At 36.9% G+C, this 26,710-nt stretch overlaps 1 protein-coding gene and 1 non-coding gene across 8 annotated transcripts in view; one reads left to right on the forward strand and one right to left on the reverse strand.

Moving 5' to 3' along the window:
• Positions 1 to 26,710, forward strand: part of SDCCAG8 (SHH signaling and ciliogenesis regulator SDCCAG8) — a 273,925-nt gene that overhangs the window by 117,712 nt on the left and 129,503 nt on the right. The window lies entirely within an intron of this gene.
• Positions 14,409 to 14,481, reverse strand: TRNAE-CUC (transfer RNA glutamic acid (anticodon CUC)). Its single transcript has one exon. It is a non-coding gene; the product is annotated as a tRNA-Glu (tRNA).

The raw sequence follows: 26,710 nt of genomic DNA on the forward strand, positions 1-26,710 counted from the left end.
TGTTTCTGTTTTGTAAATAAGTTCATTTGTATCATTTTTTTAGATTCCACATATAAACGATATCATATGATAGTTGTCTTTCTCTATCTTACTTCACTTAATATGATAATCTAATACTGAGAGGTAATTGTCATATCCTAATTTGAATTAGAAACCTTAGGGTGTCATTTTCAACTTGTCTCTACACTTAAGTTTATCATAGAAAAATAGGGCTGAGTCAGTGTTTCTTCCCTAAGTAATTGAAAGTCCACTGTGTGTACAGTGATTGAAGCTGTTTAAGGGTTTATATATCAAGAGCCAGATGTTTTGGTCTAAAAGGGGATTTAAGGCAAATGGATGAATCAAATATCTATTTATATATTTAAAAATCTAAAGACAGATATCTTTGTGTGTGTATATATATACAGATATATGTATATATGTGTATATATATTTAGATATAGATATATGGCACATATATCTCACTAATACATAATACAAGAAGTGTGACTTACTGATAAGCAGGCTTTTCTTGAGCAGAGCCTGAAGTCTCTAAATGCTGAATTTAGGATACCTTTGACTTACTTCATCAGCCAGGAGAGAACAAAGGACTCTTGAGTTGTTCCAGTTATAAAAACAAGAAAAGGAGAGTAGAGGAAAAGGAAAAAAACAAAGTAGGAAGAGAAAATGAGAAAGATTTTAGAAGGCATTCTAAAGACATTTACACTAAGAACAACTGGGCTTTCACCTCTATTTACTCTGCTTCACATTCAACTATAACTTAGAAGGGGCCAACATGACCACAGATCCATCATTATATTCTATCCGTATTTTCAGGAAGGATCCATAATCATGGATTTTTTAAAACTGTAATTGCTATAGCTCCTTTTTGCCACCCCTGTTTCCCCCAACCATTGCTGGTTGTTAAGAGTAACTTAATATAGCTTGGCATTTTTCAGAAGATGCTTTCTAACCACATAGCAATAAAATTCATGAAGGTAATTTTTATCTTTAGTCTCCCTTGTTTCAGTGGCTTCATACGAAGGATCAAAGGGAGGACATCAGATAGTAAAGGGCAGTAGCTTGGTGGGTACTGAGAGCCAAAAAGACTTTAATGACTTAGTTTGGCCCCTTCATTTCATAAATGATTAGACTGTGAGTAAGCTGAGAGTTAATACCTCATTTTAATGCATTCATTTATCTAACTAATAGTTACTGGTAACCTATTAGGTGTCACTAACAAATAGGCACTGGGGTTGCATTGAAAAATAAAATATATATATTGCTCATACAACTCTTATAGTCTGGTGAGAAAGTTGACTGTGATAAGATGAGGGCTCAGTGGAAGGGTAGCTTACTTTGGTGGGAGAGAATTCAAAAAGATTTTACACAACAGTCAATCAGTTTCAACATGGAAAATAAGAAAATTCAATGGGTGAAAAATAGTTTTTCAACAAATGGTGCTGGGAAGACTGGATATCCACATGTAAAAGAATGAAGTTGGGCCCCTACCTTATATTATATATAAAAATAAATTCAAAGTAGATAGAAAGACCTGACTGTAAGAGCTAAGCTTATAAAACTCTTGGAAGAAGACATAGGCATAACTCTTTGTGAATTTGGACTAGGCAATGGTTTTTTTGGATATGACACCAAAAGCATAAGCAACCATAGAAAAAAAAATAGATAAATTGGATATCATCAAAATTAAAAACTTCTGTGCTTCAAAGGACATCATCAAGAAAGTGGAAAAAAACCCCACAGAATGGGAGAAAATTTTTACAAATTACCTATCTGGTAGGAGACTTGTTACTAGGATGTATAAAGCAGGCTTACAGTTTAATAATAAAAAGATAAACCATTTCCAAAGCAGGCAAAGAATCTTCATAGATATTTTTCCAAAGAAGATATACAAATGGCAAATAATCACATGAAAAGATGCTCATCATCATTAGCTATCAGAGAAATGCAAATCAAACCGAAAATGAGATACTACTTCACACCTGCTAGGATGGCTATAATCAAAAAGATAGATAATAACAAGTGTTGACGAGGATGTGGAGAAATTGGAGCCTCACACTGCTGGCAGGATATAAACTATGCAGCTGCTTTGGAAAATAGTCTGACAGTTTCTCAAAAGTTACCCTGCAATTCTACTACTAGGTCTATACCCAAGAGAAATGAAACATGTCCACACAAAAACATGTTCATGAGGGACATCCCTGGTGGCTCAGTGGTAAAAACATGTTCATGAGGAACATCCCTGGTGGTTCAGTGGTTAAGAATCCACCTGCCAATGCAGGGGACACAGGTTCAAGCCCTGGTCCGGGAAGATCCCACATGCTGTGGAGCAACTAAGCCCATGTGCCACAACTACTGAGCCTGCGCTCTAGAGCCCACAAGCCACAACTAGTGAGCCCGCGTGCCACTACTACTGAAGCCCGCGTGCCTAGATCCTGTGCTCTGCAACAAGAGAAGCCACCGCAATGAGAAGCCCACACACACTGCAACGAAGAGTAGCCCCTCCTCGGCGCAACTAGAGAAAGCCCGCAGGCAGCAACGAAGACCCAATGCAGCCAAAAATAAATGAATAAATTTATTAAAAAAAAAAAACATGTTCATGAGTGTTCATATCAGCATTATTCATAATAGCCCAAAACTGGCAACAACCCAAGTGTTTATCAACTAATAAATGGATAAATAAAATGTGATTATCTATATCTATGTCTATACAGCTATATGTTGGCAATAAAAAAGAATGAGGTACTGATACATTCTACAATATGGCTGAACCTTGAAAACATTATGCTAAGTGAAAGAAGCTAGTCACAAAAGACAACATATTGTATGATTTATATGAAATGTCCAGAATAGGCAAACCCATAGAGACAGAAAGATGAGTAGATGCTTGGGCTGAGCGGGTTGGGGGCAAATGGGGAGTACTGCTAATGGGTATGGAGTTTCTTTTGGGGTGTTAAAATGTTCTAAAATTGATCAAGGTGATGGTTGCACAACTCTGAATATACTAAAACACATTCAATTATATACTTTAATGGGAGAGTTGTATGTGAATTATGTCAATAAAGCTGTTATTTAAAAAAAAGATTCTACCGTAAAATTCATATTTCAACCTAGTCTGGAGGGGAACAGAGAGAGTGGGAAGGGAAGGCCATTCAGGCAAAAGGGACAGAATATGCAAAGACACTGTTCCATATACACCTGGAGGGCAAAAGGAGGCATAAGAGATGAGGATAGACACCCTGAGCCCCAGAAAACTATTATTTGCCAGAAGTGTCTGTAAACTACTATGAAGTCAGAGTCCATATATTATTCATCATTGTATCCCTGGTGTCCAGCTCAGAGAAGGCCTACCATAAGTTTTATCTGTTAGTTCAATGAATGAGTAAATGAATGCCTAAGTGAACTAAAGAATGATCTTTAAATAATTAGTAATAGTACCTAAACTAGATGACAGATCCTCTAACTCCTAGTTTACCTTTGTTGTGCTATATCAGGCAGAAAGTTTTTTAAAATTTTTTACTTTTATACAATTCAAAAGGTTACTTTCCATTTACAGTTATTACGAAATATTGGCTTTATTCCCCATGTTGTACAATACGTCCTTGAGCCTATCTTACATTCAGTAGTGTGTACCTCCCAACCCCCCACCCCTACATTGCCCCCGCACTGGTAACCACTAGTTTATTCTCTATATCTGTGAGTCTGCTTCTTTTATGTTATATTCACTAGTTTGTTGTATTTTTTAGATTCCACATATAAGTAATATCATACAGTATTTGTCTTTCTCTGTCTGACTTATTTTACTTGGCATAATGCCCTCCATGTCCATCAAATTTCATTCTTTTTCATTCTTTTTTATTCCATTGTGTGAATATGTATATATATACACATATGCACACAATGTATATGTGTGTGTGTATATATATATATATATATATATATATATATATATATATATATACACATACATATATATATATTTACCACATCTTCTTTATCCATTCATCTGTTAATGGACACTTAGGTTTTTTCCATGTCTTAGCAATTTTAAATAATGCTGCTATGAACATTGCGGTGCATGTATCTTTTCAAATTGGTGTTTTTGTTTCTTTCAGATATATACCCAGGAGTGGAATTGTTGGGTCATATGATAGTTTTAGTTTTAGCTTTTTGAGAAACTTCCATATTGTTTTCCACACTGGCTGCACCAATTTATATGCCCATCAACAGTGTACAAAGGTTCCCTTTCCTCCACATCCTTGCCAATATTTCTTATTTGTAGACTTTTCATTTATAGCCATTCTTACTGGTATGAGGTGTTATCTCATTGTAGTTTTGATTTGCATTTCCCTGATAATTAGTGATGTTGAGCATCTTTTTATGTGCCTCTTGGCCATCCGCATTTCCTCTTTGGAAAAATGTCTATTCAGTTTTTCTGCCTTTTTTTTTTTTTTTCTTAATTTTATTTATTTATTTATGGCTGTGTTGGGTCTTCGTTTCTGTGCTAGGGCTTCCTCCAGTTGCGGCGAGCGGGGGCCACTCTTCATCGCGGTGCGCGGACCTCTCACCATCGTGGCCTCTCTTATTGCGGAGCACAGGCTCCAGACGCGCAGGCTCAGCAGTTGTGGCTCACGGGCCTAGTTGCTCCGCGGCATGTGGGATCTTCCCAGACCAGGGCTCGAACCCGTGTCCCCTGCATTGGCAGGCAGATTCTCAACTACTGTGCCACCAGGGAAGCCCCTGCCCATTTTTTAATTAGGCTGTTTTTTTTTTTTGATATTGAGTTGTATGAGCTGTTTATATGTGTTGGATATTAATCCTATATTGGTCATATCATTTGCAAATATGTTCTCCCATTCAGTAGCTTGTCTTTTCATTTTGTCAGTGGTTTCTTTTGCTGTGCAAAAGCTTTTAAGTTTAATTAGGTCCCATTTGTTTATTTTTGCTTTTATTTCCTTTACTTTAGGAAAAGGAAAAAAATCTAAGAAAATATTGCTGCGATATATGTCAAAGAGTGTTCTGCCTAGAAAGTTTTAAAATCAGGATGAAAATAACTTCTTTTATAATGATATTTATATTTCAGCAATTATATTTGTTTAGAGTGTTTGATCAGTCTTTTTATATGCTGCCATTCTGGTAAGTGTATAATGATATCTCATTGTGGCTTTAATTTGCATTTCCCTAATGGTTAATGATATTAAACATCTTTTCATATGCTTGCTTGCCATCCCTATATCTTCTTCCACTATATCCACTGCTATACTCTAGCTCAAGGTACTATCATTTTCACTGGTGTTATCGTAGTAATGTCCTAATTGGCTTCCTTTTTTCTGTGCTTCAACCCATTTTAGTCCCTTCACAGACAGCAGGGACAAATCTTGTCCCTCTTCTGATTGCAACTATCAGTGGTTCCCTACCTTAGTCGTGGTAAAAGCCAAAGTCCCCACAATTGATGTACAAGATACTGCACAGTCTGGCCCTCCTGTTACCTCTCTGCCCCTCATCTCCTACTTTTCTCCTCCATCACTCTGCTCTAGCCACATTGGCTTCCTTGCTGTTCCTCAAACACATCAGATACAATCCCACTTCAGGGCCTTTGTCCTTGCTATTCCCTTTGCCTGGAACACTGTTCCCCATGATAGCCTTATGGATCACTAGCTTAATGCCTTCAAGTAATTGCTTTAATATTTCCTCTGTGAGCCCATCCCTGACCACCTTATTTTAAATTGTACACCACTCCCCCAGTACTCTCTTTCCCCTTTCTGCTTTATTTTACTCCATATCTTACTCATTTATTGTGTTTGTTATCTGTTTTCTCCTTGCCACAATATTAGCTTCATGAAGTCATGTCCCCCCTCAGTCCATACACAACATATTAGCAAAGGCAAATGTGAATTGAATCACGTTGTTCTTCCATTTAACAACTTGGAGTGTCTTCCCATTTGCATTTAGAAATATAAATCCAAACTCTTTTCCATAGCTTACCAGGCCCTGCATAATCTGATCACCAATTGTCTTAACATCTAGTCTTCCTATCTACTTTTCCTTTCTGCATTCACTTGAGCCTCATGGTTTTCCTTTAGCTTCTCAAAGATGCCAAGGCCTTTGGACAAACATCTGCCTTATATGTTCTTCTTCACTCTTCCTGTGCTTAACCACCTCTTTCTCTTTCTTTGGTTTCTGTTTAAATGTCTTCACTTCTCTAACTATTAACGTATATCCCCTTGCACCGCTCCATTATTCTCTCATAGTACCTTGTTTCCTTCATGGAACTTATTATAATTTTTTATTATTTTTTTTACTTAAAAAAATCTGTCTTTTCCATTGGAATGTAAGTTTGAGGTCAGAGACTCTTACTTGTCACATCCACTTTTGTATTCCAGTGCTTCAGTGCCTAGCATACAATTAGGGTCACAGGAACTGGATGGGTGGGTGGTTAGGCAGCCGGAAGTTCAGACCCTGAAAGTAGATTGCCTAAAGTCAGATTCTCACTTTAATATCTACTACCTGGTGAACCTGGTCAAATTACTTAATATATCCAAGCCTCAGTTTTCTTATCTGTAAAATGAGGATAGATAAAATTACCACTTTATAGTGTTTTGTAAAAACCTTGAGGTAATCTCTTAGCCCAGTGCATGACATTAATAAGTGATCTATAAATATTAATAATTATTATTTTTACTAATGCTGTTATGATTATTATTCACATTCTCTATCCTCATTTCTCTCTCCTGTATTCTATTTTATCTAGTTGCTTTAAAGAGTCATGATGATAACTAAATATGATATTTTTGGTATGACCTCAGCAGTACATAGAAGTGGAGCTGTCATCTAAGCTTGTATTAATCTAGCTTCAGAGCCAGTTATCATTTGGGTTATGTGTTTATCAAACATGTCTCATTGTGAACTCTTAGTGAGCTTAAATTCAGTTAAAACCTCTAATGGCATAAGTCTACTGCCCTACAATTGGGCAGTAAATACAGATATTTGCATTTGTCTCTCTGAAACTTGATCGTTTTAGTTTGGACCTATGTGTCAGCTTGTCTGAACCGTTTTGGACTCTGTTTTTAACATTTCACCATAATAAATTAGTCCTCTCAGGTTTTTGTCACAGGCAAATTTGATCATCGTATCATTGGTGTCCTCATTAAAGTCAGTGGATTAAACAGTATAACGTGAAAGGCAGGGCAGAGCCCTGCAACCTGTAGCTGAAGACTTCCTTATAGCTTGGTATTTTCCATTCTGCCTTCCGTATGACTTTTTTTTAACTGATGTGTTTGTTTTCCTGTTTAAGATTCAGACCATTTACCTTCTTCAAGATAATTCTAGTCAAATCAAAAAATATTTAGTTTTGTACCTACTATGTACAGTTAGTGTGCTTAGGTACCACTGAGCCATGTGACAGAAGATTATAGTGGTGGCAAATTATGAAAAATTAGGCATGGGTGACTAAGAAATCAAAGTGCCTTTGTAAATATGGAGCGGATTAATAGTTGGCAGGATTTAAACCTGTGCTGGGAAACTCCCAAAGGAAGGGGAATGGGCCTGCCTGGAATTCTAATTTCTTCATCTAAATAATCTGGATAAATGGACTAAATTGGAAATTTAAGGAATTAGAGTCTACAAAATCATTTTTTTGAGATTTCTTCCATTGATTCTGTTGACCTCTCATTTTAAAAATGTTATGTCCATATACATATATCAAATCATTATGTTGTACACCTGAAAGTAATACAATGTTATGTGTCAATTATATCTCAATACAAAAAAAGTGTTCTGTCCTAATCATTACCCTGTATTTATCTGTTTTATACCTATTTCATTTTCCTCTATGAAAATGAGTGAAAGCAAGAATTATGTGTTTTGTAATTGTCACAGCATATAAATTCAGTACTGCCTAGGAAAGTGTTTTCTAAGCTATGAAAAGCTGTATACATACGTAGAGCTTTTATGATTGAATAGATGGTCAATAAATTGAATAGATGGATTTACTCCTTTGTATGTGGATGCTATTAATTTGAAAGAATCATACTCCAAATATTTATTAACTAAAGCGTCTACTTTACATTGAAGCCTTCTTGCCAAAATTAGTTAGAAGATGTAGGTGATTTTAGAGTTAAAGCTTAGTACAATGAATTCTTAAGTTCCCCAAATAGTATTTTATAGAAATATTTACATAATCCACAGCTAAAGTGAATTTTCTAAAAACTCCCCATTAGGTGAGATTACGTACACCCTGTCTCAGTACAGAAGGATTTTTTTTTTCAATCAGTTGTGTCTCTAAAAATAAACCTAGTTTTGTTGTTATTTTAACAACAAAATTTTTTGCTGTTTCCTCTTCACATAAGAACATCTCATTAATTTTGGTGAAAATCCTCCAACAAGATAAGATTAAATTGTCCAATTTTCCAGTGGAAGAGGATCCATTTTGTGTCACGAGCAGAGTAGCAGCAAAGAGGTGAGTTGAAGACAGACATGCTGTTTCAGTGGTCAGAATATTTTGAATCCAAGTATAAACGTTCAGGGAAGAGCCTGTAGGTCTGAATGCTCTAGGAATGCTTTCAGTAATGTTCCACTTCTCTTACTCGTTAGAGTTTTAGAGCCAGAGCATTGATATGATGTTCTCTGTAATCAGGTACACCAAGAAGTAATAGAAACTGGGTAGGTAGAAAGAGAGGTGACCTCACAGAGGTCCAGTGTATTTGTATGGGGAAGAACAGGAGCTGTATTCCATCAGCTGTACTGTTAAGTGTCCAGAGTCCTTGGATAGGGGTTTCCTTTTCTCAGTCATATGGAACTGCTTTAGTAAAAAATTAAAATATGATTTCCTATAAAATAAAATCATTCCATTTGAAGTAGGGAGATCTTGAATAGGTTTGAGCTTTTCTTGGTTTGAGAGAACAGAAATATTTTGTACTAAACAGTAATGTTGATAAAAATAAAATCCAATAAAATATATTTTTCCCTAAATTAAGAAATGATGTATATTGTCTTATGAAACTAGTTTTTTAAAAAGGGGGTCTGAGTATTAAACTTGTTCTGATTCTTAGAGATTGACAGAATTTAACTAATAAGAGAATACATAGAGCAAAAAGAAAAACTTCTTGTTGAATAACAGTTGTCAGAGAAGAAACATGACATGTTTTCTTTATTGCATTTAAAAAATTAATTATTGCCAATAGAAGCTTGTTTGTGCTCATAACTGAGTTGGCTTTGTGGTTTGGCATTATTCCATGTTTGAAGGGAACTAGGTATGGGCGAAGAGCGTGAAGCCTGGGTTCGAGTCCAGTTTAGTGGGCCTCAGTGGGTCAATCTCACTGGCCCCCAGTGCTCTCATCTCTAAAAGGAGGGGATAGATAAAGATGATAACTGAGGTGTCTTCTACCTTTAACTGTGTTCTTTTTTAAAGGCCTGTGTTTTTATTAAACAAAATCTTGATGTAAACAAGGGAGTTAAACTCCCAAATGTTTTAGGGTCCTTTTGGTTGGAACACATTTTTTTTTTTTTTTTTTAAGAACAAGCAGATTTTTTTTAATTTTATTTATTTTATTTATTTATTTATTTATGGCTGTGTTGGGTCTTCGCCTCCGTGCGAGGGCCCCCTCCAGCCGCGGCAAGTGGGGGCCACTCCTCATCGCGGTGCGCGGGCCTCCTCCCCCCCGCCCCCCCCCCTTGCGGAGCACAGGCTCCAGACGCGCAGGCTCAGCAGCTGTGGCCCACGGGCTTAGTCGCTCCGCGGCATGTGGGATCCCCCCAGACCAGGGCCCGAACCCGTGTCCCCTGCATTGGCAGGCAGACTCTCAACCACTGCGCCACCAGGGAAGCCCCTGGAACACATTTTTGTAGACGAAATATAGCCAGCACAACATTTAAGGAGGAGAAATTTTATTTCATAAATTAAAAATGTACACTGAAGTCTTGAAAGTTAGGTGCAAAATTGCCCAAAACCTATCTTGTATTTTCCCTTTAGGAATCAGAATTTTTAACCAATATTTTTCTGACAACTCCTATAAAAGCAACATGGAGTATAAGAGTTTTAATTTGTTCCAGTTGAAAAATAATAAAAACGTGTACAGCATCTGAGACAAAATAGTTATGCCAGCATTTCCTGTTTTTCTAGGTAAGAACAAATGGGCTAATTTATTTTTACACAATTTTTAATGGCTGATAAAGTAACTGAAAAATCATGCTTATTATTGGAATAGGAACAGCTTTATTTAATAGGTTTTTTTTTTGGAAATTGTGATTTTGTAGTTGTCAGTACTTTTATATCTACTCTAAAAACTTTTTGGCTTTGAAAAGTATACTTGAATATTATATTGGTATTCCTGTAACGATAGTATCTGAAAAAATACTACATTTAAAAAAAAATACTACATTTAAAGCATTAATGGAAAATATAGGAAATTATTGAAATTCCACATTGCACTGAACTTTATGCTGCAATTCGTGTAAAATAATAGTCTCAATTTTGAAAAAAACTATTTAATTTGGAATTATAAATGATATCCTTGATGTCTTTTAAATATTTTTAATCTCATAATGAGAACCTGACATCATTGTAAATACATTTAGTAATAAAAAGACATTTTATAAACCATAAATACATAACAAACTTCACATATTTAAATTTACTTATAATGTTTCTGGTGGCAAAATCAGATATAAGTTTAGAATTAGCAGTATTTTCAGTTCACTTAAATTTATTTATCTTTATAGATAGATAAATATAATAAATAAATATAAAGATATAAGGATATCTTACTTGAAAATGCCTTTCATTCTCTTGTTTATTAAAATTGTTTTAGTGTGGTTTTATATTTACTCTTATTTTTTATTTGTGTTTAGTCACATTTCTACACATAAAGAATGCTGCACTATCAAGAACACTGTAATTAGTAGTGGGCAATATGACCAGTTATTGTAATCATATATTCTAATATATTTTATTTTATTTTTTTAACATCTTTATTGGAGTATAATTGCTTTACAATGGTGTGTTAGTTTCTGCTTTGTAACAAAGTGAATCAGCTATACATATACATATATCCCCATATTGCCTCCCTCTTGCGTCTCCCTCCCATCCTCCCTATCCCACCCCTCTAGGTGTTCACAAAGCACCGAGCTGATCCCCCTGTGCTATGCAGCTGCTTCCCACTATCTATTTTACATTTGGTAGTGTATATATGTCCATGCCACTCTCTCACTTCGTCCCAGCTTACCATTCCCCCTCCCCGTGTCCTCAAGTCCATTCTCTATGTCTGTGTCTTTATACCTGTTCTGCCCCTATGTTCTTCAGAACCATTTTTTTTTTTTAACTTTTAGATTCCATATGTATGTGTTAGCATACGGTATTTGTTTTTCTCTTTCTGGCTTACTTCACTCTGTATGACAGTCTCTAGGTCCATCCACCTCACTACAAATAACTCAATTTCGTTTCTTTTTATGGCTGAGTAATATTCCATTGTATATATGTGCCACACCTTCTTTATCCATTCATCTGTTGTTGGACCCTTCGGTTGCTTCCATGTCCTGGCTGTTGTAAATAGAGCTGCTTCTAATGTATTCTAATGTATTTTAAATTGAATTATTCTATTGGAAAATATTCACAGCTTTAACATACAGAGCTATAAGGAACAAAATTATACCCAAAATTTAGTAATATAATCTGAAAATTATGGGTAGACTTCATTTAACATGAATCCTGGAGCCTTAATATTAATGCTTGTAAGACATTTTCTGCTATAAATTTTTATAAGAGCTAAACAAGAGTATGGCAGTAATTTCTGTTATTTACCATAGCCCAGATGATTATAAATTTGAGGAGGAAATGATATAACAGTTTAGATGTATCACTGGGTTTGCTTTTTAATCAAAATGATAGAAAATTAGTTTATATTTTAATAGTTATAAAGGACAAGAAAGACAGAGTGAGATGAAGAGTAGACAGATTGGATATATATTTGTAATTGGCCACCTGGATTACATATATAATCCGGGTTATATATATAATATATAATATACATACTATACAATGTCTGGCACATAGTAGGTACATAGGTACTCAAAAATATTTATTCTATTGAACTGAAGGGTTGAGAAGGAATTGTTTAAGGGGGAATAAAGTAACAGTTTGTTCTCCTAAATTGGAATTATTTTATTTTATTTTTACTTTGGGTGGTTTTCTCAATTGGTAATAAAACTATTTTTCAAATGGTGATAAAAGTCAACTAACTGTATTGAACATTTGAGCTTGCAGTAAGTATTTGTAGATTTTTTTCTTTAGTAATTTTTTTTTTAATCTTCCAGCTTTTGTACTTATTAGATTGTTCCTCTTTCATCAGAGAGAAAAGCATATCAAATAAAGTTTTTGGTCTTTGAAAACACCAATCTTTTTATATAAAGATGCCCCATCAGAAAAGAGAACTTCCTGTTTTTAATACAGTTCATTTTGAGAGGAACTACTCCAGGTTTATTTTTCTTTTGAATGTACTTATTGTAGCTAGCAAATTATTTTTGAAGTGTCTTCAAAAGGATTGGGTTAGAGTTAGGTCTAACATTTTTTTAACATGAATTACTACTATTAAAAAATTTGTGTTAATTTGTTAGGAAATGCAAGTCAAAGACTCCTTTGCATTGGTGACTCTTATCTCAGAAACAGTGGGGTTATCTTCCCTGACCACCCTCTCCTGCCCCTCAGCCAAAGGACCATGGCCCCAATTCTCAGGAAAGAATAGAAGGAGTCATAGTTTATTCTTGGCTTTTTTTTTTTTTTTTTTTTTTTTTACTAATGTCTTATTTATCTTATAACTGGAAGTTTTTACCTTTTGACCAGCCTCACCCATTTTGCCCTCCCCCGCATTCCCCACCTCTGGCAACAACCAGTCTTTTCTCTGTGTCTGTGAGTTTGTTTTTTTTTCAGATTCCACATATAAGTGACATCGTACAGTATTTGTCTCTCTCTGTCTTACTTATTTTACTTAGGATAATGCCCTCAGGTCCATCCATATTGTCACAAATGGCAGGATTTCCTTTTTTATGGCTGCATAATGTTCCATTGTGTGAGTGTGTGTGTGTGTGTGTGTGTGTGTGTGTGTGTATACCACATTTTCTTTATCCATTTATCTTTCAATGGATTCTTAGGTTGCTTCTGTGTCTTGGCTGTTGTAAATAATGCTGCAATGAACATGAGGGTGCAGATGTGTTTTCAAGATAGTAATTTCATTACCTTTAGATAAATATCCAGATGAGAAATTGCTCAATTGTATGGTAGTTCTATTTTTAATCTTTTGAGGACTCTCCATACCATTTTCCATAGTGGTTGCACCAATTTACATTCCCATAAAGTCAGTTTTATATTTTAACATTTTAAATGTAAAATGGTTTCTCCTTTTATTAAATTGGAATGTTACATACATTGGTGACATAAATTTCCTTCTAGAAAATAAGAAGCCAAACAGTTATTTTTTGAGTCTTTCTTTGTTTTAAAAGTTATAACATGGGTAGTTACAGCATATTAAAGCATTTCCTTCATAAGTACACAGGAATTTAGACCTGCATTAGTCTTTTTAGTTATATTCTCTCCACAAAAAACATTACAAGACTGTTTAAATGTCCCCATGCAACATTTTAAGATACGTGCAGTAGAATAGATGCCATAGGATTACCAGCTTTGTAAAACAAGCAACTGCCAAAGATCTAACGTGTTTTGAGTTTATTAACTCCACTAACACCGCTCTCATGGTACTGCTGTGAATAAAACATAGAAATATTCTCTTGGATGATAATTCAGTTAGGTGGGTTTGTAAGCAATCAAGCAACCATTCCTAGGAAGTTTTTACTTACAGATGCATTAAACTTTGTAGTTGTCCAGTAGTCAGATATTACTGATTCAGTCAACTTGCAACTGGGAGTGGGGGGAGGGTAGGAGACAGTGTTCAGAAGCTGTTTTCAAGTCTTTGAAGTTACAGCAGACCCTTGATGTTTGTAGGGACAAATCCCAAGGTCTTCACTAATGATAGCAAAAGCAATTAATTCCTCCTATTAAATATAGTAAAGTACAACTGACCCATTCAACCTCTAGAATGTTTATAAATAAAGAAGTAAAATTATCTGTGAGCCCATTGAAATAAATTCTACTACTAAAATAAACTCAGCATATTTCACTATAGTGTCATGACATTTCAGGAGGGGGTTATGCTCTAAATTTAACTGGAAAAGTAAAGGTCAAAATTACTTTCTAAAATCTTTTAAATCACTCATAATTTACATAGTCTACATGGATTTGTATGTATTGATTTTATATGTGTTGAGCTATATATTCCTACTACATTGGAGACATTCATACTGTTTCTCAAAAACTTTTTTTTTTTTTTTTGGCTGCAGCAGTAGGTCTTGCGGGATCTTAGTTCCCTGACCAGGGGTTGAACCTGGGCCCTCAGCAGTGAGAGTGCGGCGTCCTAACCACTGGACCACCAGGGAATTCCCTCAAAAACTTTAATTCATATCATTTTACTTTTATGGTTGGGACAGATTACTGTTTATTCAGACAGGGACCAGATATAAACAAGTTAGCTTGTGTTTGAGAGCTCATGTGTATGAAATACATGTTCTATGAAATTATACATAGTGTGGTGGGATGCTCATACTGTGAGAGGTACACATGCACTTTGACTGATGAAGTGATCAATAGATTCATGTCTCACTCTTCATATTCATTCCAAGATGTCCACTTACTGAGTTGAATGGTATTCAGAGTCACTTACACTTCTTCCGTTTCTTTCTTGCTGCTAGACATTGCAACTCCATCATATATTCCTGTTGCAGTAATGTTAACTCTCAGCCATCTGATTCTGTGATCATAATGAATGAAGACAAGGATGAAATGTACCACACAGCAGGGCAATGTGAGATTGCATCCACTGAGGGCCCTTGACATCAAACTATAGAGCAGAAACAGGGGAGCTTCCAGGTAGAAGATGAAGAATTCAACCTGGGTAGGTGGCAGGTATACCTCTGAAGTGGTGGATTCTTTCTTATCATCATGATAGATGGCTATCATTTTTAGTGCAGCTCTTGATACATTTTCTGGTATTGAACCAATGCAGAATTTATTCTCAGACCATTTTAACTCCACATCATTGATAGATGCTGACCATGTGGTATGGTCAGCAATTAGCAGATTTATATAAATTTAAAGAATCTTCCGTCTTCCTTTATAAATTTAAGAATCTTCCATTTACTTCAACTTTGGGTTTTTTAACTTCACTTCTTTTTACCCACAGTGTGGGGTCTTTTTTATCCATTTTGATCTGTGACCCACAACTAGCTCTTAGTCATGTTCATAGCAACCTAACAACTTTTTTGCAACGCATCATTTCAAAAATTTATCACCTCTTTTTTATGGCTTTCCAACAGTTACATCTTATTTCACATTTTACCTCATCCAGAATCATCTTTATTCTCCTTTGTATTTCCAACAATACCTAAACTCTTAACATCAGCAGACATAAAAGGCCAAGATCTCTCTCTCCATGGTGTTTACAGTGTGAATGTGTAAGCATATGATGATTTGAATGTTGTTAATGTTGCACCATTTTAGAACACTGAAAGAACATAGTAGAATTGGGGACCAAAAAAAAAACCTCAGTGTTTTTTAAAATAAATTTATTTATTTTATTTATTTATTTTTGGCTGCATTGGGTCTTCGTTGCTGCACGTGGGCTTCCTCTAGTTACGGCACGCAGGGGCTACTCTTCATTGTGGTGTGTGGGCTTCTCATTGTGGTGGCTTCTCTTGTTATGGAACACGGGTTCTAGGTGCTTGGGCTTCAGTAGTTGTGGTGCGCAGGCTCAGTAGTTGTGGCTCGCGGGCTCTAGAGTACAGGCTCAGTAGTTGTGGTGCACAGGCTTAGTTGCTACGTGGCATGTGGGATCTTCCTGGACCAGGGCTCGAACCCATGTCCCCTGCATTGGCAGACGGATTCTTAACCACTGCACCACCAGGGAAGTCCAACACCTCAGTATTTTAAAGAAAAATAATTATAGACTTTATGAGTGGCCTGATATTTTGTCTGTGATGAGAGTGCAAAGCAAGCCCTTTCTCTACTCCTAGCAAGCATAAAGCATTTATTAAACCAGCCCAAAAAAGTAGTGCTATCACCTCAGCTCTTTTTTGTATACTGACCACAGAGCTGCAATGATTCTTATTTTTGCCCATGAATTTTCTGGCATCACAGAACAGCAGTGTAAGCTTGGTTTAACCAAAAAGGCTGCTGTATTGTCACAATGTAACAGAATCAGCTTTGTATCAGGTGTCTTAAATTCTTCTCTTCTTTAGATACATACTTTTAGAAAGGCACTTCTTTTTCTACCATAGACCCATGTCATCTGTTTTGAAAACTTGTTTTGAGAGCTGCTTTAGCTCTAAGGAAGTGCTTCTGAGTATGTATTCAGTTGATGCCATTTCTCTTATCATTATGGAAAGAAAAAAAACCTTTTATTAAAATTATTTAAAGAATATTTGCTTAGAGTAAGAATTGATTTAGTAACCAAAAAGTGAAAAGTTTCACCAAAATGTTACATACTGTATTGGGGAGGCTAAGAGATCAAGTGCCACGTTGACTTTCATGCTGTGTGGAATCTTTGTGATGTAAACTTTGGGACCTGAGGCTAAGCGCATCCAAACTCCACTTCCTCAAGGCTACCCCTAAAGTCTCATGGGGAAATGCTTCTTCAAAATGAATCTTGGCCAGCACTTTGCAAATTGAGAGCCTTGTGTTTGCTAGTGTGATGTTTGATCCCAGCCATCTGAGTTAATCTTCTCCCAGTGTCTGTCTGTGTCTTCTACCCATGCCAAATTGCAGGCCAAGAGGTTTTAGAAAGCACATTGTGTCATTTTTTTCTTCATCTTCTGTTACATCCAGAAGGTTTGTGTAGGGAGACAATATACCGTATAGTGAAAAGATTATAGGACTTGAAATCAGACTAATCCCATTTTGAATCTCATCTCTGCCACCATGTAATTTTGTATAAGTCACTAAATGTCTGTGTCTGTTTTCTCATCTGTAAAACAAGGATAGGATATTTACTTTTACAAGATTGTCATGAACACAAAATGATATTAAAAATACAAAATTTAAAAGTACAGAATGCTAATACAGCGCCTGACACATGGTAAGCACTCAAAAATGATAGCTGGTATCAGTGTTACTGTTAGGCCTGAAGTAAAAATATATTAAATCAATGTTGTGTGCCCTCAACAATGATAACCATGATAACAGCAACCTTCTGTTACCGAACTCAAGTTTGGCTGCTTGCCACTCAAAAGCCAATAATCGAGGGGCAAGTGTCAATAGAAAGGAAAGGTGCTTCATTCAGAAAAGAGAGCAATCTGGGGAGAAGGTAGACTTGTGTCTAGAGACCAACTCTGAAGATTCTGCTCAGCCATGACAATATTTAAAGGGAAAAAGGGGAAACAATCGTAATCATTAAGGCAGGAGGTCAGATTCTTCATCATCTTTCCATTGCATGCAGACCTGCTGACTTCTCCTGATCTTCCTTGGGATGCTGTCTTGCTCACGTGGTCCACCTGCAGTTGGAGGCTGTCTTGCCCACATGGTCCAACTGCACCTGTGGGGTCCACCTGCAAATTTACTAAAGGGAAGCTAGGGGTAGAGAGTCAATCATTCTTTAACTACTTAATTCTTCATTCTTACTCCTTCTAATCCAGGAAAGGAATCAATAGATTAGGCAAGGCATTGTGTGCATTCAGTAAAGCAGAAATCAGGAACTAGATTAAATGTTGCCTGGTAATCTCGTCTTTATGATCAAGACTGGAGGAAAACAGGAATGAACAAACAGAAAAGGGGCAAAGGAGCTGCTTACACTTCTACATCTACTACAGTAAAGAGGACAGCCATTTTGTCCATTTCTAAAATGACTTTCTTATTACTAATAATATCTTTTTATTTACCTAGGCTGGTTTTCCAAGAGTCTAGTTTGGAGAGTGAGTCTTAGAAATAAATTTGGCTATATTCTAGACCAGTGTTATCAAGTAGAATTTTCTGTGATGATGAGATATTTTACACCTGCACTGTCTGATACGGCAGCCATGATCCATATGCGGCTGTTGAGCACTTTTGTGATGAATGCAACTGAGCAGCTACATTCTCTATTTTAATTAAATTAAATTTAAATAGCCACAGGTAGCTAGTGTAGCTCCAGACAAAGCCTTATTAATGATTTGATAAAATCATTCTTAATATCTAGGAGGTAATAAAAGTGTCAGGGGGTAAATACTCAATTTCTAATGAGTACATATTTTTTACCCACACAGAACTTGATAGAAACTATTGTTTATCTCCCAAGTGATAGATTGTTATGTTTTATTTTTCAATATCATATGCCACTTTACTTTTCTAAATATATTCTATGAATTCATCCATTGGGTTCTGAGTGATAAATTCATATTGTCAAATTTTCTCAGCTTCAAAACCGCAGGTTCTTCTTTCTCACTGTGCAAGGAAGGGTTCCAGTCTTCCTACTGTTCTGTAGTATTTTTTTCTTTTCTCCTCATTTTCTCCTTATGTATACAAATAAATTACCCTCTATTAATGATTATTAAATGATTTTTAAGTCACATAATGTTTAGTAGCAGGGATAAATCACTACCATTGGATTAAAATAGTTCCTATATGCTACCTTTTCTTTCCAAGTAAGGTTATCCTTCAGGATTAAGATGACATAAAATTTTTTAAATGGGTTTTGCATTCATTTCTTAAGATTTTTTTCCTCAGGAAATCAGGAGAAGTATATAATAGAACTTCTCTTAATGAAATTCTTTCATTCTATTTAATTTATATAAAATATATAGTTTTTCTTTTACTCTGCAAATGACACTATCAAGAGAATGAAAGACAAATCGCAGACTGGAGAAAAAAATTGCAAAATACATTTCTGATAAAATCCAAAGCAGTAAGAACATCAAATGCTAGCCAGATTGTAGAGCAATAGGAACTCTCACCCACTAGTGGTGGGAATGCAAAATGGTACAACCACTTTAGAAAACAGTTTGGCAATTTCTTACAGAGCTAAACATAGTCTTACCATACAAACTGGGAACTGTAGTCCTAGGTATTCATCCAAATAAGTTGTAAACTTATGTCCACACAAACACCTATATACAGATCGTTTACAGCAGATTTATTTATTATTGCCTTAAAATTGGAAGCTACCAAGATGTAGGTAAATGGCTAAACAAACTGTATTACATCCATACAATAAAATATTATTCAGAGATAAAAAGAAAAGAGCTATCAAGATACAAAAAGACACAGAGAAAACTTAAATGTGTATTGCCAAATGAAAGAAGGCAGTCTGAAAAGACTATGTTACAGTATGATTCCAACTATATGACATTCTGGAAAAAGGCAAAACTATAGAGACAGTAAAAGACCAGTGGTTGCCAGGGGGTTAAGGGAAAGGAAGAAGGGTTGAAGCACAGATGATTTGTAGGGCACTGAAACTATTCTATATAATACTGTAATGATGGATACATGGCAGTATGCATTTGTCAAAAGTCAAAGAAATACAAAAAGTGAACCTTCATAGAAACTATGGGCTTTAGTTAATAATAATGCATCAATATTGCTTCATCAATTGTAATAAATGTATCACACTAAAGCAAAATGTTAACGGGAAACTTTATGTGGGAGGGAGAGATGGATTTATGGGAAATTTCTGAACTTTCTGCTCAATTGTTTTGTAAACCTGAAACTTCTCAAAAAAAATAAATCCTATTTTAAAAGATGTAAAAAATAGTATATATACATATAGTTTATAATCAGAAATATACCCTACTTTTATTTTTTATATTTTTAAATTAATTTTTATTGGGGTATAGTTGATTTACAATGTTGTGTTAGTTTCTGCTGTACAGCAAAGTGAATCAGTTATACCTATACATATATCCAGTAAGATTCTTTTCCCATATAGGACATTACAGTGTACTGAGTAGAATTCTCTGTGCTATACAGTAGGTTCTTATTAGTTACCTATTTTATATATAGTAGTGTATATATGTCAATCCCAATCTCCCAATTTATCCCTCCCCCCTTCCACCTTGGTAACCATTAGTCTGTTTTCTACATCTGTGACTCTCTCTTTTTTTTTTAATTTTTATTAGAGTATAGTTGATTTACAATGTTGTGTTAGTTTCAGGTGTACAGCAAAGTGAATCAGTTATATGTATGCATATATCCACTCTTTTTTAGATTCTTTTCCCATATAGGACATTACAGAGTGTTGAGTAGAGTTTCCTGGGCTCTACAGTAGGTCCTTATTAGTTATCTATTTTATATATAGTAGTGTGTAGATGTCAATCCCAGTCTCCCAGTTTGTCCCTCCCCTGCTTAACCCCTGGTAAGCATAAGTTTGTTTTCTACATCTGTAACTCTATTTTTATTTTGTAGATAAGTTCATTTGTACCCTTTTTTTAGATTCCACATATAAGCAATATCATATGATATTTGTCTGTCTGACTTAACTTCATTCAGTATGACAGTCTCTAGGTCCATCCATTTCACTACAGATGGTGTTATTTCATTCTTTTTTATGGCTGAGTAATATTCCATTGTATATATATACTGCATCTTCTCTATCCATTCCTCTGTCAATGGACATTTAGGTTGCTTCCATGTCCTGGCTATTGTAAATAGTGCTGCAGTGGACATTAGGGTGCATGTATCCTTTTGAATTTACAGTTTTCTCTGGATATATGCCCAGGAATGGGATTGCTAGATCATTTGGTAGCTCTATTTTTATTTTTTTAAGGAACCTCCATACTGTTCTCCATAGTGGCTGTACCAATTTACATTCCCACCAACAGTGCATGAGGGTTCCCTTTTCTCCTGACCCTCTCCAGCATTTATTGTTTGTAGATTTTTTGATGATGGCTATTCTGACCAGTGTGAGGTAATACCTCATTGTAGTTTTGATTTGCATTTCTCTAATAATTTGTGATCTTGAGCATCTTTTCATGTGCTTTTTGGCCATCTGTATGTCTTCTTTCGAGAAATGTCTATTTAGATCTTCCACCCATATTTTGATTGTGTTGTTTGGCTTTATTATTATTATTATTATTATTTTTGATATTGAGCTGCATGAGCTGTTTGCATATTTTGGAGATTAATCTCTTGTCAGTCACTTCATTTGCAAATATTTTCTCCCATTCTGTGGGCTGTCTTTTCATTTTTTTTATTGTTTCCTTTGCTGTGCAAAAGCTTTTAAGTTTAATTAGGTCCCATTGCTTTATTTTTGTTTTTATTTTCATTACTCTTGGAGGTGGATCCAAAAAGATCTTTCTGTGATTTATATCAGAGAGTGTTCTGCCTATGATTTCCTCTAAGAGTTTTATAGTATCCAGTCTTACATTTAGGTCTTTAATTCATTTAGAGTTTATTTTTGTGTATGGTGCTAGGTAGTATTCTAATTTCATTCTTTTACATGTAGCTGTCAAGTTTTACCAGCACCACTTATTGAAGAGACTGTCTTTTCTCCATTGTATATTCTTGGCTCCTTTGTCATAGATTAGGTGACCATAGGTGTGTGAGTTTATCTCTGGGCTTTCTGTCCTGTTCCATTGATCTATATTTCTGTTTTTGTGCCAGTACCATACTGTTTTGATGACTGTAGCTTTGTAGTATAGTCTGAAGTCAGGGAGCCTGATTCCTCCAGTTCCATTTTTCTTTCTCAAGATTGCTTTGGCTATTCAGGGTCTTTTGTGTTTCCATACAAATTGTAAAGTTTTTTGTTCTACTTTTGTGAAAAATGCTATTGGTAATTTGATAGGGATTGCATTGAATCTGTAGATTACTTTGGGTAGTATAGTCATTTTGACAATGTTAATTCTCCCAATCCAAGAACATGGTATAGCTCTCCATCTGTTTGTGTCATCTTTGAGTTCGTTCATCAGTATCTTATAGTTTTCTGAGTCTTTTGCCTCCTTAAGTAGGTTTATTCCTAGCTATTTTATTCTTTTTGATGTGATGGTAAATGGGATTGTTTCCTTAATTTCTCTTTCTGATCTTTCATTGTTAGTGTATAAAAATGCAAGAGATTTCTCTGTATTCATTTTGTATCCTGCAACCTTACCAAATTCATTGACGAGCTCTAGTAGTTTTCTGGTAGCATCTTTAGGATTTTCTATGTATAGTATCATGTCATCTGCAAACACTGACAGTTTTACTTCTTCTTTTCCAATTGGGATTCCTTTTATTTCTTTTTCTTCACTGATTGCCATGGCTAGGACTTCCAAAACTATGTTGAATGAAAGTGGTGAGAGTGGACATCCTTGTCTTGTTCCTGATCTTAGGGGAAATGCTTTCAGTTTTTCACCATTGAGAATGATATTTGCTGTGGGTTTGTCGTATATGGCCTTTATAATGTCTAAGTAGGTTTCCTCTATGCTCACTTTCTGGAGAATTTTTATCATAAATGTGTGCTGAATTTTGTCAAAAGCTTTTTCTGCATCTATTGAGATGATCATATGGTTTTTATTCTTCAGTTTGTTAATGTGGTGTATTACATTGATTTATTTACATATATTGAAGAATCCTTGCATCCCTGGGATAAATCCCACTTGATCATGGTGTATGATCCTTTTAATGTGTTGTTGGATTTGGTTTGCTAGTATTTTGTTGAGGATGTTTACGTCTATGTGCAGCAGTGGTATTGGCCTGTAATTTTCTTCTTCTGTGATATCTTATCTACTTTTAATATCAGGGTGATGGTGGCCTTGTAGAATGAGCTTGGGAGTGTTCATTCCTCTGCAATTTTTTGGAATAATTTGAGAAGGATAAGTGTTAACTTTTCTCTAAATGTTTGACAGAAGGGCTTCCCTGGTGGCGCAGTGGTTGAGAGTCTGCCTGCCAATGCAGGGGACATGGGTTCAGGCCCTGGTCTGGGAGGATCCCGCATGCCGCGGAGCAACTGGGCCCGTGAGCCACGGTTGCTGAGCCTGCGCGACTGGAGCCTGTGCTCCGCAACAGGAGGGGCCACGATGGTGAGAGGCCCATGCACCACGATGAGGAGTGGCCCCCACTTGCCACAGCTGGAGAAAGCCCTCGCACAGAAACGAAGACCCAACACAGCCATAAATAAAAATAAATAAATAAATGTTTGACAGAATTTGCCTGTGAAGCCATCTAGTCCTGGACTTTTGTTCGTTGGAAGTTTTTTATCACAGTTTCAATTTCAGTAGTTGTGATTGGTCTGTTCATATTTTCTATTTCTTCCTTGTTCAGTCTTGGAAGGTTGTACTTTTCTAGGAATTTGTCCATTTCTTCTAGGTTGTCCATTTTATTGGCGTATAGTAGCTTTTTTGTTGTGAGGATTATTTTTAGTATACATATCTGCCACCTCTTTCCTCAGTGTATGCTGGCCATTATCCCCTTTTCAGGAGGTATGACTGATGTGTGGTGACCAGAGCTTGCACTGGGTTATTGAGCAGGGCCTCCCCTTTGCTCTGTGGTTGTCACTGCCCTGTCAGGCGTGGGGTCTGCTCCCTAGTTGTTGGACTAGAGGCCCCCAGATCTGTTTCTTAGCTGTGTTTCTGATCTGTGGTGTGAGGTGGGCAGGATTGGAGCACTCTCACTGGGAGGGAAGCCACTGAGTATTCCTTCTCTGGACCTGTTCACCTGTGGCTGTGCTCTGTTGTGTCGCCTTTCACCCGTTTTGCGATCTCTCAGATTACACTGTTGTTGACACTGCTCTCGGCCCCACCTTAACTGTGGGTATGCCGGCAATTGGCCCTGGTGTCTCTCAGACGTTGTTTTCACCAGGCCACCAGCGTAGATCCACTGAAGTCAGGTCCCGGGACTGCAGTTAATCATGAATCTGGACCCGCTGTGGATGCTATGGGAGCAGCTCAGACTCTGGCCTGGCCCAACCCCCATGTGTTTGTGCCCGCAAAGTTTACAGCTGCTAAAGCTAGACCCGTCATGGCTGCAGGAGCACTGGATGTCCGTTCAGATGTTCTGTAGGCACTGAGTTTACAAAGCCAGTGGGGGCGGTGTCAATTCATGGTTTGCGCAGCAGGGAGGAGAGATTTCAGCTTTTCTTCCTTAGTTGCACGGCCCCTGGGGCCTGGCTGTGGTTCCAGCCCCATAGAGGTCTGCTCCCGAGGCTGTCCTGGAGCACACGTTTCCGCCCCGGCGAGGAGGGGCAGCAGAGGCGGCAGTGGCCAGGGTCGTGAGAGTGCCCGCTGTGGTGGGGACGGGGAGCAGAAGGGAAGGCTGCAGCCTCTTGGGTCGGGGGAGCTCTGGTGGGGACGGATGCGTGGGGGAGCCTGTGGCCACATGCACAAGGGAGATGACCTCGGGGCGGGGACAGGGTGCTTCGTGTCGCAGGTGACCGTGGGTGGGAGCCCTTCCTAGTGCCCATGGAGGCAGGGGCCGGTGCGTGGGGAGAGAGGCTGCAGTGGCGGCCCCGCCCCTTGCGTGTCACTCAACAATGGTGCTTCGCTTCTATGGCCATCAGGGTTTCCTCCACAAGCATTCCAGTTGCGGATTGCCTCACTCCTGTTCCCTCAGGCTGTCTCCTCGCAGCCTACAGCAGTCCTCTTCCTGGGTGTGCTTTCCAAACCCCACATTCCAGCTTCCAGGCCCTGTCTGCACCAGCGGACACACATCTCAGGCTGGGGTACGGACCATCTGTGTAGGTCTCACTCTGTCCTGCCTGCCACTGACCAGTTGCTGGGCTCTCCTCTAATAGCCCCCGATGCTCCCTTCTGTCCCAACTGATCTCCCCGCCAGTGAGGGGGCTTCCCCAGATGCGGGACCCTCTCCTCTCCTTCAGGTCCCCCCCCAGGGAGCTGTCCCTCTTCCTCTCCTCTTCTTTTGTCCTACCCAGTTACACAGGGGTCTTTCTTGTCCTTTTAGGTGTCTGAGGTCCTCTGCTAGTGTTCAGCCAGTGCTGTGTGAGAATTGTCCATTTGTAGATGCATCTGTGAGGAGAGGTGAACTCCTCCGCCTCCTACTCCTCCACCATCTTGACTCCTTCCCTGCTTTTTAAATTGTAGCATCATGAAATCGATTTTATGGGGTGAAACCAAAAGTTTTTTTTTTTTTTTAAACGTGGAATAAAATAAGAAGGAATAGGAAATGTCTGAGTGCTTCACATATAATGAGGATTAATATTGTTTTATGAAATGATAGTTACATTTATACATATATGTGGGAGAGTGTGCATGTTTCTAAATTGTGATGTAAAATGGATTTGTTACTATGGATCTTGGTTAAAAAGAGAAGAAAAGAAAAAGATTAAAAGCTATTGTCTAATTTATGGTATGGTATGGAGGAGCAATGTCAGTACATCTGGTTCAAGACTTAGATTTACTTCTTTGGACAATCATTCAATGTTTTTGACCCTCAGTTTCTTATTTGTATAAACAAGGATACCTGCCCTATATGCTTCATGCAGTTGATTCAAAAATGACATAAATTCTAAGATGATATACAGTTGTAGCACTCCTTGTTCCTTAAGAGTGGTTTGTCAATTATTTTATATTGAAGAAACTCATGGCTTACAATAGCAATCATTTATGCTCATGTTCATCAGTCTTCAGGTCAGCTAGAATATGATTGATCTGTTGTGCTACATTTGACTGGGTGGCTCTGCTTCAGGTTGTGGGTTGTGGGTTGTCTTAGCTGTGGTTTGGGTTTGGTTCTGATCCACATGTATTTATTGTGTGGTCCAGGCAAAAGGGGCAGCAGCTATCCAGGGCATGCTTTTCTCATGGAGAATCACCAGAATATAAAAACAAAGTCAAACCACATAAATATATTTATGACTTCTGCTTTCATTATGGACATGAAAATTCCATTGGCCAAGTGAAATCAGATGGCTAAGTCCAAAGTCACTGGGGAGAGATAGCGTATTCCAATCCCAGTGGAAGGGTGATAGAAGTGAATATTTGCTGAAGAATAATCTAAACTATTACATTACCCAAAAATCATTTCATCCAAACTTTTCTTAAGTACTTCATTCTCAAATATGAAAAGACTGCCAAGTATCACTATGTATTTGAAGAAAGCCTCTTATATAATAGAGTGTCTAAAACACGTAAATAGCAAAAAAGGAAACTGAGGCAATATTAGCAGAGGAGAACATTTAAAATACTTTAATATTTTAATGGAGACATACAATATTATATTAAGAAGATAAAAATAGCATGCTATATAAAAACAATGAAAAAAAGAAATAGCTCATGGAAATGAAAACTGTGCTAACATTTTTTTCTTAAATTCAATAGAATTTTTGGAACATGAAGTCAAGGGACTATCTCAGAAGTTAGAATCAGAAAACAAATAGAGAGAATATATAAGAAAATTAGATGATCAATTCAACAGAGCCAAAAACCAATGTCCAGGAGTTCCAAGAAGAGGAATTATTAAAATATATAGCATCAAAATATTTTAAAATAATAGTACAAGAAAACTTCTTCAAACTAAAGAAGACAAACCTCCAGATTGAAAAGGGCCTACTGAAAACCCAGCACAATGCATGAAAAAAGGCCCATCCCAAAGTCTAACATTGTAAAATTTCAAAATTCCAGGGAAAAAATTATTATAAAAGCTTTCAGAAACAAAAAAGGAAATCATAGGCCAAGTATTAGGAATCAGAATGGCATAGGGCTTTTAAATTATATTACA

This window comes from Balaenoptera ricei, chromosome 1 (genome assembly GCF_028023285.1).
Source record: "Balaenoptera ricei isolate mBalRic1 chromosome 1, mBalRic1.hap2, whole genome shotgun sequence".
Taxonomy (NCBI): Eukaryota; Metazoa; Chordata; class Mammalia; order Artiodactyla; family Balaenopteridae; genus Balaenoptera; species Balaenoptera ricei.